The following is a 17,061-nucleotide window of genomic DNA, read 5'->3' on the forward strand; positions in this document are numbered from 1 at the left end:
TCCGTTTTGTCCCTCCCCCTCCGTCCCCAGCACTATCTGGAATGGTTGTTGACCTTCAACTGATAGTCACTTGTTTTGTTCCTCTGCTCACCTCTACTCTCCTCTCCCCTCACCCCCTCCTTCCCCCTCCCCATTGTCTCTCTTGCACTACAACAATTGTCATCAGGCATAGTAATGTTACTGCTTGTTTTGTTTTCACTCTTTCCTCCCGCCATTCTCCCTTATTGTTACATGCACTTGTACTATCTATTATGAATTGATAGTTATTTCTCACATTTGTACTGTTTCAAGGACTAAGTAAAAATAAGGCCACCTGGCGGGGTCCTGATCTACCCAGGGGGGTACATGTGTAAATATAAAAAAATAAGGATGAGAGATCCTACAAACAATGTGCGGTTCTGAAACTCTAGCTGAACCTAGAATAATTCATGATTCATCAAATTACCCTGAGATCCTCACAAGCCTTATCTCATCTACAGATATTTCGGACAGCACCAAAAACCAGTGTCAATCGTGAAGAAGGCCATTATCCAGACAGGCTACAATCCAGCCCTCCGTGGCCGAAACACACCTATGTCGATCCCCCGTGACACAACTGCAAAAACCTTCTTTGTGTATGTTATGTAGATTTTGTTGTGTGTACTCTTTGTTAACTATGCCCCGGACCAGCCCCTGTCCTGGGTGCACTTTGGCCTAACCACAGGCCCAGTCGTCTGTCATATGTGTCCATGCCATATTGTGGAGCATCTACCTCAACACCATAGAGGTTGATACACACTTGGTATTTCCACTGTATAGAATTACACCTGTCCGTTATCATTTCATTTTCGTGCTTATCGAAAGTTGTGTATACTAAATAAATCTGTGTTCCTTGAAATAAATGTATATGTTCAGAACCGCACACTGTTTCAAGGACTTGTATGAATGTACTGTTTTTCTCCCATCTTGCCTCCCTCCTTGAAGCACTATGAAACACTTTGTGTATAGGAACTTTACAAATAAACAATCAGTCAAAAAAGCCTGGCACCGTTGTTGATCAACTGCACCAAGTCCCTTGTGGCCTACAGCAACAGACAACTCTCACTTAAGTATCAGATAGCAAGTAAGGTACACATGGCTTGAGAGCAACTTTCCCTTCTTTGGAAGATGAAACCCATGATCTCAGCAAACAATTTCACATATGCTGTCCATGCCTTTGTCCTGTGCTACCTTGATGGTGAAAACACCCTTCTGTAAAGCTTTGCAGCAACCACCTTGGCACCCAGGAGATGTGTCCTACATGTTGCAGCACAACTCATGCAAATTCAAACACATCACCCTGACCTTCATCAAACTGCACTGGCTCCGGCTGAAAGCACACATTGCCTTCAAATCTGGTGACGTCATCTACAAGGCTTTCACCCTGAGGACTCCAAGCTACCTCACTAATAAGCTCTTTATCTCCAGAGGCCTGCAATCCACCGGAAGTGAGGATATGTGCAGACTTGAACTCTACCTTTGCTAGAAGTAAAGAACCACAAGACAGGCATTCTCTTTCTATGTTCCAAGAATTTTAAAATGTCTCCCTGTCAATGCAAAATGTTCCCCTTTATTTCTACATTTCGGGAAGGAGCTCAAGACAATCCTCTTCTAGGAATGGATCCTCGATGACACCTATTTCCAAACACAATCCCCACCTAAAGTGAGACTGGGGCACCTGCTCCCCCGTGCTACCTCACCTAATTGATTGCTGTTCCCATGCTGTCAAATGACCTGTTTGCCCCCCTCTCCAACTGTTACCTCCCTCTCCCTTGTATCCTTTCTTCTTTCACTGTGTACCTCCCCAAATTACTTTTAAAGTGCTAAGTTGCTTCCAAAGCCAGGTTCAAAGGTCCAAACTCAATAATAATAATACAAATAATAATTATAATAATAATAACAATAATATTTGCCTCTAGCAGGTCACTTCAAATTATCTGCACCATACTTGGAAGTGTTTATCTTCACCTGAATGGTTGGGAATTTTAGGCAGTCTTTTCCCCAACATGCCTCCAGTGAAATCCTTTTTAAGATGGTTCCAAAATAATTATCCAGGATGGCTCTTCCAGATGCTTCCCCGAAGAGAGTTCACTGATAATTCCATTAAGAGGTTTCCCGCTCCCCCTTAGGGTCACTTTGGCACTGTGGGTTGATTCTTTCATAGCCTTCTCTGAGGGGGCAAGCTGTTGTATCAAAGGTTATTCCTGGTGATGTTAGCTCCCAGAATGCTTTGTCTGCAGGAAGTTAGGAGGATCTCAGTTAGGAAGTGGGAACCTGGCAGTCCCATATTGTTGGCCCCTTTTACTAAGTAAAGCACCCCTTTAGCTACACTGTACTCCCGCCTATTCTTTCCCTGTCTGAGATAAAAGGGTCTCCCATGATTATCTCCCATGTATAACTTTCATGATGTGTTGCAAAGTCCCCTTTGAAGCTCCCAACTTTCATTCCACCCTCAAAGAATATGTGTTCTATTCTCTTGGGAAATGTGTCATATTTCCCAGCAGAGTGCAGACCCACCATTTATTGTAGGTGAAATCTCCAGGCCAGAAAAAATACATAAATGGCTCTGACCTGCAGATCCAGTGAAAACCCAGTGGAAATAATAAAAGACATCTGATTGGGGGCTGGCTATGTTTACCATATTTCCTAATCTGCAACCATATGAAACCAGCTATACTTTTATAGCCAAAGATCTGCCACCAGACAAATTAGGTTATGCAGTTTAAGGTGTTATTAACATGGGTGTCAGTACTAGAATAAGGCAGAACCCCACTGTTGGAATTAATATTAGTTCGAGCAGGCTAATTCAGGAAGGATGAAAGCAAGCGCCCCCCAAATAAGGCAGTAAGCCCCCCACAATGAGAGGCAATAAATGACACACCCCAGGAGGGAATGAGACCACGACCAAGTGCAGGTGAAGTTAAAAGTGTTTTTAAATCTAAGTCAATATAGGGCATGCAAAGGACTCTGCAAACTCAGAGAGCGCTCTGTCTGACAATAGCAAAGACAGCTAGTTATATAACAAATACACGTCATGCATGAGCTAAGCTATAGGTGCCACATTGTCTTTGGGATTGGATGGCGACGCCTAGCTACTATGTAGTCCATAGGCTTGATGCTCCATGATTGGCGGGGATCCTTGTGGTGGCATCGCGATGTGCTTGGGTCAGCTGGGCTCATCGGGGTGGGGCTCCAGGGCACTGGCTGTCCACAGAAATTCACCACTTTGGTTCTAGAAGCTTGCCCTTGTGGCCATTCATACACCTTCATCACACTTGTCTATGCCATGTTGTTATGTGAACTTCTAACACATCAATCTAATACTTGGGTGGGGACAAAGAAAAACAGTATTCGATACAAGGCTTCCTCCATACATTATCATAAAGTTGTCATTAACAAAGGGTCCGGTCTCATGGGTGCAGGTGTATTATCAGGGGGCACGGGTCAGGCTACCTTCATCATTTAGCCCCTTTAGATGTAGTAAATGATGACTCTGGGGGATGTTTGCACAGGGACGGATAACTGTCTTTGTGGTCTGTTGGATTCGGGGTGAACTGGAATACCATTAGGTCAGAGGGGACACATAGCTGGCACCTCAAAGGCGGTGGGATTTAGTACCGGGTGGCTCATAATTCATTTGGCCTAGCCATGGCAGTATACAGTGGTTGTATGGCGGCCTCAGACACGGGGGAGGTAAATACTTGAAGCGGGTCCAGCAGGAATGTGGGGAGGAGAGGCTGTGCTGCTCGAACACCAGTGAGCCCCAGCGGGCCTTGGTGGGTGGAGGGGAAGATGGCCTTGCAACTTTGTGCGGGTCTCTATTCACTGGGCTGCACAAATACTATTAGAGAGGACAGATGCTAGAGCTGGGGGAATCAGGTGAATTACACATTTTCTGCCGTTTCCATGTGCTCACATTACTAGGTTCATAACAATGGAGGTTTTTCATTGGTAGATACATTACATAGCGTTAGTCAGTCATATACTTGCAATTCATGAGGAAGGTGAACATATAACAAATGTGAGGTAGTGTCAGGTTGGGTTATATACTTTGGAGCAAGAAAGCAATGTTTTACTCTAACATGTTGATTATAGTAAAAACTGGCTCAATACCCTAGGTGGCTTTCCTATAATACAGCATATTTCATCACATCTTACACAAGCATTTTATATATTACTTTGCTGTTCCTCTTTTTACAATAGCAGCACACATTAGTGGGTACAAAGCGGATTTTCGAGTGGCCGTGCACTGGGTCTTAGACCATGGGAGTGTCTCAGGGGTAAGCGGGGATCACCTCGCTTTAATACAAGTCACTTGCATTATCCGTTTTAACACTTTTTAACACACATCCTTTAGCAGAATGGATAAGACTGGGAGGCTCGAAGGTTTAGCATATATGGTTAACACTTCATCTGGGAGAATGAGGCCTGGGGTCATGAGCACCATATATCACAAGTGAAGGGGATTAGGCGCAGGATCGGGGTACACTTGATAGGGATGACTTTTGTTCTTTCCCAGACCTCACTGCAAGCCTGGTCATTCCTAGGGAAATGATGTACTTCGGAAGGTAAATACAGTGGTTGTTCTGTTACTTGTTCGCGTCTAGTTGCTCGTGAGAACAGGCCTTCAGTGGATCTGCCATGGAGGAAGGGGGGAAGCGCAGGACTCTCTGTGTGTGGTCAAGTAGGGGATGAGCTGCAGCGTTTGTACGCAGGCTCTTCTACTGAGGCCTGGGTTCAGTGTGCTCAAAATGGAGTCTTGGTATGTTATAAAATGGTGTCTATGTTATGCTACACTGCTGGCCGTGCAGCCTCAAGTGTCGATCCGCAGCCACCCTGCCTCCCGGGCCCAGGTGCTTGGGGGGCTGCCGACAAGTCATGCGTCTCACGCAGGTGGGCAATGTAGGGGAGGGGGGCCTCAAGACCTGTCCTCTCATACAAGGATCATGGTACTCTGCGGCTGCCATATTCCCGAATCACATTGCACATTTTGTTGTGTCATTTGTCAACAAGGTACTCATGTGTGAACTATACTTTCAGGATGGAGTGTTTTAAAAAAGAGACGTGCGTTCCAGAGCCTACTTTCTGAGAAAGAAAACCAGCATCATTTTGCATAGCAAACATTAAAACGGTTCACGAGTTCACACTGTTGCAGATGCCATTTTATTAAATGCCCCAGTCAAAAATCATTGAGAAAAATCCTTCCAAGAGTCTGTCTCATTATCATGGTGACAATATCTAATGAGAGCATCTACATTGCAGTGTTGAAAACCAAGTTTATGCTGGATGCTAATATTTAATCCCAGTAAGGATATGGTTTAGCACAAAATCTTTGGATTCTCCCCTTACATTACCATTAACCAACTAAGAGGTCTTTGGTCAGTCTAGACAGTAAAGTGAGGCTGACAAATGTAGAGTTTCAGCTTGTGTACAGCCCACACAGTGGTACATGTCTTTTTCTTAATAGTGCCTCAATTCCCTTCTCGTTTGTCAGCCACCTTATATTTTATGCAATGGATTCAACAACCCCTTCAGAGTTTAGAAATGCTAAAAATGTTCATCAATCCTTCGATTCCGCTTTAATTTATGGGAAACCATAGACTTGTCTTCATGGAAGATTATCTTGTTCGAACAGAACATCTGTCGATTTTCTGAGAATTGTGACTGTAAGGAAACCGTTGAGCATTTGGTTGCACACTGTCCTGCCCTTATTGGGTTGAGATTCGTACATTCTGCAAAATATTGTAAATATCTAGGTGCCTTGACTGAACAGCAGTGTTGGTCAATCATGTTATGCACTTCTTATGTTCCTATACAAATTGTCACGGTGAATTTTTGTGCTTTTATGTAATTATTGATTGTTTTAGATGTTTTCAGATTGCATTGGATGCTTTTGGAATCCGTTTCTTTTTTCTTTTATTTTTTATTTTTTTTTTTATTATTACTTGTACATAATCAACTAGAAAAACATGATTTTTACAAGGGGTATCAGTTCTTAATTTCAATAAGTTTCGAAGCCCCACACAGGTGCAAAAGCCGGCGATCAGACGGGGCGTTAGAAAGTTGATGTGAAGTCAAGTCAGAGAGGAAGTTTTACAGAATAAAAGGGGAAATTCAGCCGAAGCCTGGTTCGCCAGTTGAGACCTCATGTCGTGCATCTGTGTGATCATGTTGGTATTCAACAAGCACCTCCGGTAAGGAGTTTGTGCTTTGGTTCGCAATTTTGAGAAAAGCCTCCTGAATTATTTTTGCCGTAGCCGTTGCCCAACGGGGTTTTTCACCAGAAATCAAACGGCACCACCATGTGTTTTCTTCAATCAAGATTGAGTCGTGCCATAGTGGAGAAAGGTAGGCCAGCCGTTCTCGGTTCAGCGAGGGGCAGTTCAGCAAAAGATGACGTATTGACTCCGTGGAGTCAGAATCGTTACATAGCCTGCAGGTAGTTGTGGAAGTTAAAGATCTTATCCCCAAGATTTCTCTTGTGTGAAGCAGGTTGAGACGTGCTCGCAAAAATATTCCTCGAAGTTTTTTATCTGGGAATTTTGCACAGTATCCTAGGGGCGACTTCAACTTTTTCTTTTATTATTCGTACATGTTAACATGTACATTTTATGTTTTATGTTTCTATTATTGAAAAGATCATTAATTTCAGCTGATTCAATTTAAAAAAAAAATCTTTCATATTGATATTGATATTTTATTTCTATCGCTCGTACACAAGTGTTTCAGAGCGCGACAAGGCAAGGGAGGGGAACAGGGGAGAACAAAACAGTGATCTTACTAGGCCCAGTGACATTGAGAACACGCAAGTGCATGGGAGAGGGGGGGGAAAGTGGATGGAAGGAGGGAGAAGTGGAAAGTGCGAAGCAGAGGAGAAACAGATAAATAACAATAAATAAATAATAAAGGCAACAAACAGTTTTAGTGCAGCCAGCAATTTGCAAGTGCTAGGTTTAAGGCAGCAGCCACGGTCGGTCTGATAAGTGCAGGAAGAAAAAGGGGGGGCTGTATGGGTACAGATACAGACCCAGTGCAAGGGGTGGCCCGGAGGCAGTGCGGGAGGGTGCATTCAGACAAAGATCATTGGTAGCACACCAATCTTGAATGGCAGTTAAATTGAAAAATAACAGTCATCTGTCTGGATCATTCATTTCTGTCCACAGTCTGGGGCCTTTAGAACAGATGCCCTGCACAATCCATACTTTAGGTTATGAAAAGTTGATTGGATGGTTGAGGTCCAATTTATTTCTTTTTTTGGGATGTCTGGTTGTTCATGGGAAAGACTATGAGACTATACCACTCAAGGAAAAACCATTAGCGACCAGTAAGGCCAAGGCAAACCCTCACCTTGGCCTGAGTGGTAGAAATGTCCCAATCCTTTATCACATGCCCTTTTGCCTAAAGTGGCTCCTTCTTACTGTCACACAATTGGTATCCAAAGTAAGTCGGAGTACATATCATCTGGCACTTGGATGCCATGATAGTCATGCTAGCATTATGCATGGCCTCCAGTACCTGTTTCAAATGGGAGAGATTGTCCCAGGGTGTTTCCTGAAAACTGAAACTTCATCTAGTCTCATGAGGATAGCTCAGGGGCAACGTGCTTGCCTTGGACGCAAGACGACACAGAGCACCACATGTTCGATCCCCTGGTCCACACCCAGAAACCTCTGGGTATTATGTACGCTGTAAATAACCTATCATATCTAGAAAGGCAAAGATTAAGTTTCCCAGTTCAAATCAGACCTTGTTCACCATCCACTGAAAGATGGCATGGGCTTTTTATAACTCAAAAGGCACAACAGTAAACTGATAGTGCCCTTATGTGAAGGAAAATGCTGACCTTTCTTTTGCTCGCTCGGTCAAGTTGATATGCCAGCACCCACTCAAGTACTTGGCTGCACCCTAATTTTTAATTGACCCATCTGCTTGAGATACAGGGTGAGCATCTGTATTTGTCCCAAAGTGGATCCCTTTGTAGTCCACACAAAAAAAGGAACTGTCTCTGTTCCCATTGCTTGATATGATGACTCACGTGTGACTTCTGTGTGCAGCATGTCTGCAATGTAATCAGTCACTTGCACAGACCCACCATCTGTCATCAGAGGCAGGACAGAGTCACGCCTGCTGCAAACATTTTCTTGCCGGTTGATCTGGAAAACTATATGCGCTAGCCTAGGAATGTTTGTATCAATGATTTAGATAACCAAAATGATATTTTGAAGTACTGTGTAGGATCCAGTCCTCTTATCCTTAAATGTGCTGGCTGGTACAGATTCCAATACCCAGACTAACAGTCCTGGAGTGAACTCAGTCAGGGTTGTCTTATGGTCATGCCAATATTACATCAAATCCTGACTGACCTTCACCTTCCTAGGCTATTCCATGTGCTTGGGCATTTTTACATTTCCCCAAGCACATAATCCATTATGTCATGATTAGGACGTTGGGGGTTAGCCTTCTGCCCTTCTCTCACGTGACTTAGAGGATCTCTAACAGGGACTACACCCTACTCCATTTTGTGTCAACTATCTGTCATCAAACAGTGGGCATTGCAGGAGCATAATAAACCTTCTTCTAATCTGCTTTTCCAGACCTCCTTAACATGTTTTTCAGGGTTTTGATGAATCTCTATACAAGTCTTTTCAAGGATGGAAAGCTGTTGAGAACATATACTGAATGGAACACTCCACACACATTGCTTCATTGATGCAGATATGAAGTTGGTTCCCCTGTCAGAAATGATTGCAAGACGGACAGTATGTCAAAGGCCTAGTTTGCAATGTCAGGGGCTTTGATGGCCTCAGCCAATGCTCATTCTCAATGGTGGAGGTTAGATGGGAGGGGGACGTCCTGGTGATGTGTAGCAGTCAAAGACTGCATTCCAGCAGTATGTTTGCTTGGCAATGATCTTCCTGACCCAGAAACTGTCACAGTGGTCAGTGGAGAGATGCCTTCCATATGAATGAATATCACAATCAGAGCCTTCATCACCCCAGGAGCTTTGATGCTCCCCAAGGCAACTGCTTCAGGGTTCCATGTGGCATGTTCTACAAACACTAAAATGTACCGGCTCCCTAAATTATATTGCTACCTTTCAAATGGCTGTCCCGCCATTGGAAGTGGAATTAAGGGAGTGCTGGTTGCCCCGACTGATTTATCAGAACGTTGCCAAGTTGAGCAGGAACGAATACATTCATTTATTTTTACGCCTACCCGGGGCCAATACAAATTTGCTAACAACCTGCCAGATGTCTTCATCACTGCTAAGTGACCCGATAAATGGCTGTCATGAGCCAAGTCCCGTAGGTGCCTACTGTGGCGTGGAGGAATAACCAATCAATGGTTGTACCATGCCTCAGCATTATTCGGCTCAGTGTACAGAAGACCCTTCTCCCAAGTCAATTTGAAAAAAAACTCCATGAGCTTGCTCCACTTCCTATTTGCTTCTGCAGACCTACCCGAGTAGGACAGTCTCTCTATGCCTGGGGAAATTAATCCTACTTTGGGCCTCCTGCTGAGGGAAACATACTCAGATATGGTAGACCCCTCAGATCTGAATCCACTGTGTAATCCATCTCAGGTTCACATTTTACACCAGTAGAGTTCACTTGGGCATGTATACTACAATAGGGACTATCTTGTAGGAACAGGCAACCGAGCGGAACTAGAATATGGACTTGGGATATGGACTTAGGACTCCCAGCGTGACCAGACTCTCTCACTCTCCAGAAGAAAGAGCCCAGGCCTTAGGGTCCCAAGTGCCTCTCCTGTGGATTCTTCGAGAGGCTTCGCTCTAGCACCTACAGTGACTACTTATGTGTCAAGAAGGTCATTGCCGAGCAGACCTACTGCTTGAATGCAGTCTTGTACTGCTATGCTGCAGCAGGAGGTTCATCCTCCACCTAACCCCTATCATTGACAATGGAGATTGGCTGAAGCATCAAAACTCCCTGACATTGCATTTTAGCCCTTTGACATACTGCCCCTCTTGTACCCATTGTCACCTAACATGTGGGACTCTAGCAGCTGTGCCACAAAGCACAGAGGTTCTATTCCCATTTATGAAGATATGCAGCTAAAATATGAGTTTTCATGGCAACTGGAGTTTCCTCTAGAGACCTAGTATCTTTCCCTCTCAAAGTGAACATAAAACCTTTATTCACTACCTTGACTCGTGGGAATTAATCTACTATGAAGCCCATATTGACTATGGTCTCTTCCATGAGACCAGCGCTGACTACGGTTTTATTGGCTTTGCCCTTGTTGGCAGAATCTCCCTTTCTATGGGTCAGGCCCCCATGTAGAAAAAGCATCCTGTGGCTGTTGAGGGTATTTGTGAACCAGTGTCAGAGGTATCATCCATCTTCTTTACTTTGGAAGCTGACAATCCAAATATCAGCAATTTACTTTCAGATTTGTAGGTACCTTTCTTGGAATAGGAATGAGAATATTTGTTCTGGCCCTCCTTGTTCATTTATTATTTTCTGAGAAGCCTTCTCTCTGACTTGGGCATTCATTTGCTTTTTTTTCTGGATGCAAGTACTTGCATATTAGTCAGCAGCCTTTGCAAGCTCACTAAGGTCTGTGCCATTCTTGTCCACTAGATGCTGGTGTTACTCTGCTTTACAATTTTTTTAAGATTATGCTTGCATGCAACATGTATGCATACGTATTTCATCAAAATGTGTTAAGTTTGTCTCCAGTCACCCACCCACTCAGATACGTAAGAGAAAAATGTGTAAACGTCTCGAAATTTTGATTGCCCCCTGTTGGGAGTTCTTTAACACTTCTGAGGAATTTCTCGGGGTGTTTGTAAAAATTCCTGAAGATGGCCCTTTACATTTTACAGTACATTGGCCTCATTTCGGAAGCAAACTGTTTAATGGCATCAGTGCCCTAGGGTGGTAAATTACTAATCAGGAATGCACTCACAATCCAATATCCACTTCCTGTTGGAAGTCTATAGTGCCTTAAACCAATAAATAATATACTAACCTACTGCAAATTGTTGTAGTAAACCCTTGGAAATCTAGCGACTGGGATTTTCCAGAGTGGCTTGGCTTGAGGTGCTTTCCTCCTCACAGGAGGCCCAGCTGTGGCCTTCCCTCTGTGCCTTGACATCTAGCTTGTGCAACCCTAGAATCGGCAGATCTCTCTGATTCTGTTCTGCAAGAGATACTGTTCCCTCTTCCAGAAGGATCTTTCTAGTAGCTATATCAGTTACAGTGATACTACCCAGGACCTGACTGAGACTCGGGACCTTTGGGTAACCTCACTACCTTGCTTTCGTTACAAATTACAGAAGCAGATATCACTGCAACTGTCCCCTTCCTCTGCAATCCCTCTCACGGGATTTGGTACCTTGCTTTGGGGTTCAGAATCAGTACCTGCCCCTAAGCTCCCCTCAGCCATTCATGAATGCTTTTCAGAATTTCAGACCTACTAAGCTTTCTGCACAGCAGAGTCCCCTGGGCAGATAACAAAGGGAGCTGACTTTTAAGCACTTCAAGTATCCATGTTCAGTTGCATGCTACAAAACTTACTGGACAGTGTTTCTAACATTGCCTGCTGAATTATTTTATTTTATCTATCATGCGGTAAGTGCAGTCTGTGATGTATTCCAAACATTTGCCACCAGTTTGATGAAATGACTATTGCCCTGCAGGGAAAGGGATAAGAAGTGTTTTCTAAACGCATACTCTGCAACACACCAGTATTAGAACAGCAGTGATCTGAATCATGAACATAATAAAGGCACAGCCTTAATGTCATACCTCCTTCACCTCTTTAAGAAAGCATGTTCCCGGGGGCAGACTATACTCTTCAAGCATACAAAACAATAATAGTACCACTGCTGGACATTGGGACAGATTTTTCCAGATCCGGCAAAAACAGTCTCCCCAAGTCTCGGATCCGGGAAAACTGTTTGTTTTCATTAATGTTACTGATCTGCCTTTGTTCCCAAGACTGGGATTCAAACTTGGACCACAGTCGAGTGAATACACACATAGACTAAAAGAACTACTGATTAGAACACTTGGGAATATTCCTTTCTCTATTGTATTCTGCAGAAAATATTAATATTCAAGAACAGCTTTGTACATTTTGATGTGCATCTTTTCCAACTTGTTTGCAACATTACAGGAAACTTCTCTTTTCTTTAATAATGTATTAATTAATTTCCTGAAATGTAAATGTTTATTTATTTATGGGTGTTCTGATAAAAATACAGATTTTCCATACTAACGTAATAAAATGTCATGATTCTATTAAAGATACGGAGGAGAAGGATTATTCTCTACTCTTCTCTCTACTTCTCAAGCAGCATGTATGAACAAACAGCCAACTACAACTCCCATGAAACAAACCCTTTTTTGTAGTTTGAACTTGTTAGGCTTCTCTTCTACACGTGATGCCTACTGGCAATCACGCTCCTTTACCGCCTTGGCCTTCCCTGTATAATTGACTTTGTCCTCTTTCTTTTGATGCCTCTGTGATATAACTGAACTATGCGCCCCAACCGGTTGATGCTGAAACTCTGACTGTAATCTATCTTGGCTCTTCAAGAATATGCCGGCTTGACTTCAGGGATACATAATAATGGCATTGAGTGTAAGCCAGTTAGAAGGTGGGCAATCACAATTCTAGCTAGTCTGCGTGCTCTTGCCTAGTCGCTGATCATGCATCCTCACCATGCCCTCATTCACAACTTTGTGATTACACGGTTGGGATAATGCTTTGTCTCTGTGTCTTTACTAGAATCATGATTTTCTATTAAAGTAGTATTAAAAATCTGTCTTCTATGTCAAGACCAGAGGCTCAGATTAGGCTAGTTTAAAACATACTCACCACCAACGAGGATACTTGGTTGATCGTCCTCAAATTCGCGAAAACGAACTCGTTCGACCAGTCTGTAGCTTTCAAAATGTCTTCCTGAGGTGCTCCGATGCTAAAAGCTTTAGACACCATCGCACCTCTAGCCAAATGTGCGCTGTATGCCTCAACACCTATGCCTGTTTTCTGCATGCACCAGTGGACCCATCTGGCCAGTGTAGTGGGAGAGACTGCAGAAAAAAAGGTTTCCGTAAAGCAATATGTAGCTGCTCCAAAATGGCCTTGTAAAATGCCAGGCATTTGACCAGACAAGGCTAGGCTGCCCTGGAAATGCTGGCTATCACACTGATCAAATCCCTTCATTCTCCTGCTAACAAGGAAGGTAACTCCTGACGGGGAAAAAATCGTCTATCGACCTATAGAGCTCTGACGTCTGATACTCTCTTACAAGGAATGAGACAGAGCAAAGTTGCAAGCTTGGCCTTAAGAGCTTTCCTTGACAGTGCCTAATTTTTGGGCCAATTTTGAAACAGCCTCGGGACTCCATTAACATCCCATAAATGACAACACTTCAGTGTGGGAGGGAGGTCGCAGGAGCTTTACACTCCTGAGCAGCCTGCACACTAATAGGTACTCCGCGAACGGGAGACCCTCCAGTCAGATGTGCCCTGCTGAAATCGCTGAACGAAAGGTATTGATTATTCTGTACGGCTTACTGTCCACCGCCATGGCATTCAGGAAGATGACCACACATGTACTACATCTGTTCTAGTGGGATGGATGTCCCCAAACAGGCACCAGATATGTTACTCCTACCAAGCAGCTATGTATGCTTTCTTGGTCCATGGCACCAGGATTTTCCTCTCCATTGAGATGTTCAGCCTCTCTCAAAAGGCCTGGCAGGGACCAAGTTCCCCCTGGAAATCGCCCATCCTATTAGCTTCAGGTTCCCCAGCTGAACTAGGGGATGTAGCTCTCCTGCTGGGCCTGCGAGGATAGCTTTGTCCTGTGGAAGCAGAATCGGAAGGTCGTAGGACATTTCTAAGAAGCTTGGGATCCAAGCTTGCCGTTTCCAGCTTGGTATCACTAGCACCAGCTTTGCCTTCTGCCTCGACAAACGTGCCAGTGTCCTCGATATAATGGCAAATGGCAGAAAAGCATATTCTGTAAGGGGACCAAACACTTGTAGAAAAGTGTCTGTCGCTACTGCTCCCGGGTCTGGCCTCCAGCTGTAAAACCATGGAAGCTGTTTATTCAGCATAGACACAAAGAGATCCGTCCTGCAGGGGCCTCGTCAGCTCATGAACTGGAGAAACTGCAGAGTCCAGATGCCAGTCAGTGGAATATCACAGGTACCTCGAATTCCAGTCGGCCATCTGATTATGCAACCCTGGGAGGTACTCTACTGTCACATGATATTTTTTGGAGGCACAAGTGCCAAAAATCCTTTTCCAGGTCTGCTAACATTTTGGACCTCGTTCCACCTAGGCGACTGATGTACCTGACTGCAGAGACATTGTCCATTTTGAGCAGGACACAGCATTGAGCTCTCGCCTGGGTTCTGCATCTCACGGTGAAGGAGCCCACAAACAACTCCAGACAGTTGATGTGTAGATTGAACTCCTTCTCTGACCATCGGCCCCAGTTTTCATTTCCCCTCTTTGGGCTCCCCAGCCCCACCAGCTGGCATCTGATTTGATCACTAGTTCCGGGGAGGAACCACAAATGTGCTCTCCCATTCCAGGCTTCCATATGTTAGAACCACCAGGAACTCTCTGCTCATATGAGAGGCCCATCTTGAGATGCTCTATTTTAAGGCATTGCAGAGCTTGGTAGTGTAGTAGTCCTGGGAAGATAGCATGAGTCCGAGAGGTGACCCGGCCAGCCAGTCTCACCAACTCCCACAGTGATATCCCTTCTCTTACCATGACTGTCTTGATCTCTTTTTTGATCATATTCACTTTGGCTAGTGGTAGACTGAGTGTCCAAAGAGACGAGTCCACCATGAAGCCCAGAAATTCCATTGACTGCGATGGAGCTTTCTCCAATTTCTCCCAGTTAACCAGAAATCCCAGCTCCTGTGGCAGTGTGGTTGTAAGCATGACCTGCTCTTGCTGCACCTGCTTGTCCTGACACATCAGGCAGATGTTGTCCAGGTAGACTATGAGCCAGATGCCCGGCTCTTTCAGACTGGTGACTACCTGCTTCTGTAGCTTGGTGAAACAGGACGGCACAGACTCCTGAACGACGGGGAGACAAGTAAACTCCCATCTCTGTTCCTGCCAAAGAAACTGCAGGAAGAGATGATGCATCTGAGTGATGGGCCCCATCAGGTAGGCATCCCTGAGGTCTATTGGGGGTAGCCGGTCTCCCTTTTAGAGAATGTCATGCAGGAGGTGAATCCCTTCCATTTTGAAATGGTGATACACCAAGAAAGCATTTAGCGCCCTGAGGTTGATTACCGGCCTCCGCTTGAGGTTTCTTTTCACTAGGAACATATTGATCACAAAGATCCCTGCTTTGTCTGCTGCTGGCATGATGGCTCATTTTCACAATAGCTCTGTGATCTCTATTCCTAGCATTTGAAAAAAAGTGACTTTGGAGGCTATGCTTGCCCAGGCTCTTTGTGGAATTCCATGAAGAAACCTTGAACTGCTTGTAGCACCCAAGAGTTCCTGGTGAGATCTGTCCACTTTTCTACATGCTCTGCTAGCCTTCCCCCCAACCAGAGGAGTCTGCATCTGCTTGCTTGCTACGCATCACCAGCATTGCTCTCACCTGCGGTGCTGTTCTGTTGCTTTCCGCCGTACCGCCAAACCCTGGCTCCACCTCCCACCTCTCCCTCATGATGGGAAGAAGGGGTTGGGCTTCCAGTGCTGCTGCTCTCTCCAGGTGGCTCTACTGGGGGAGGGGCTGTAGAATGAAGAACAGCTGGCTGAGTAGCGCCTGTCACTGCCAGCTGTTCTAAAATGTTTGTTGCCAAATACTCTCATGAGTGAAGCCTGCGCCTTTTCCAAGGCCGCATTCATGCTAGGAAGCTTGGCCATGCCCTTGATGAATGAATTGCCAACAGGTTTCACCCCTTGCAGCATCTGCTAGCTCTGAGGAGGCTAGTTCTCCCAAGATGGGGTCTATTTTTACCAGAATGGATGTTTTGTGTTCTGCGCTATGCACAGTTTGCATTGCCCAGATGGCAAATGTTTAGCTGTTGCCAGCCTGCTAAGATATTCAGATCTATGTGTTGTTTTTGCTCCTTTGCCTCTTTCGCTAGTTGTTGGTTCTTATTGTGCTGGCTGACTACATCCAGCATCTTGTCCTAGCATGATCTCCAAGACCTGTCTATTATCTTTTTCGCATCCTTTCCATATCGCCCCATAAATGTGAGCATAGATGAGCATATGCTAATCGACTTCTGGGGTGTCCGCCACATTGTCGGGGATGTGGTTCTGGAGCACTGCACCATCAGCTTGTTCCTGGCCTCTTTATCCAAAGGAGCATAGAGCCGTTTCCTTAGGTATGCAGCTATTCTATCTGGTGGCTCCCATTTGGCTGATCTAGGGTACACCAGGATGTCTGGGAAGAGGTTATCTCCCTGATCTTCCTCTCTAGGTGTCTTCATTTTCTTTAACGGTTTGCAAGCTGTTGCTCCACTAAAGGATAACTCCCCCCTCTCATCTGCTCTTGGGTCTGAGTTCTCAGTCATATGATCAGCCACTTCTGTTCCAAGACCTTGCTCTCTTGGTGCTACTGCGCCTGCTGCTCAGCGAGTCGGGGGTGTATGGGTGCTGTGGGCCCGGCAGGGCTTATTTCTTACTACTTTGTTGGAACTGACAGTAGTCTCCTTCTGAGTTTTGCCCCTCATTTTGTCCATGCCTTGTGAGAAGGCTAACCAGTCTCCCACTATGCACAGCTGTTTGCTGAGCGGCCCGTGGATGGCCTGCTGTACTACCTGCCCAAAACTGGGTTTCCACCTGCAACTTTTATGCGACTCCTCTAAAAATTCACTGGAGTTGACTCATTGTGTAGGCTGACTGGCAATAGATTTAATACTGGCGCTGTGTGGGTAGTTGCAGGAATGCTTGGGCCTGTCCCTGCCCAAATAGTAGAGCAGGTCTGGAATCACTGCCTGTCTGGCTATACAGTATTACTTGGGACTAGGCCCATTCACTGCCAGTGAGCAATAATGCTGAGGCTGACTGCTGCTCT

The sequence above is a fragment of the Ambystoma mexicanum genome, chromosome 11 (assembly GCF_040938575.1).
Source record: "Ambystoma mexicanum isolate Mex_15411 chromosome 11, UKY_AmexF1_1, whole genome shotgun sequence".
NCBI classification, from domain to species: domain Eukaryota; kingdom Metazoa; phylum Chordata; class Amphibia; order Caudata; family Ambystomatidae; genus Ambystoma; species Ambystoma mexicanum.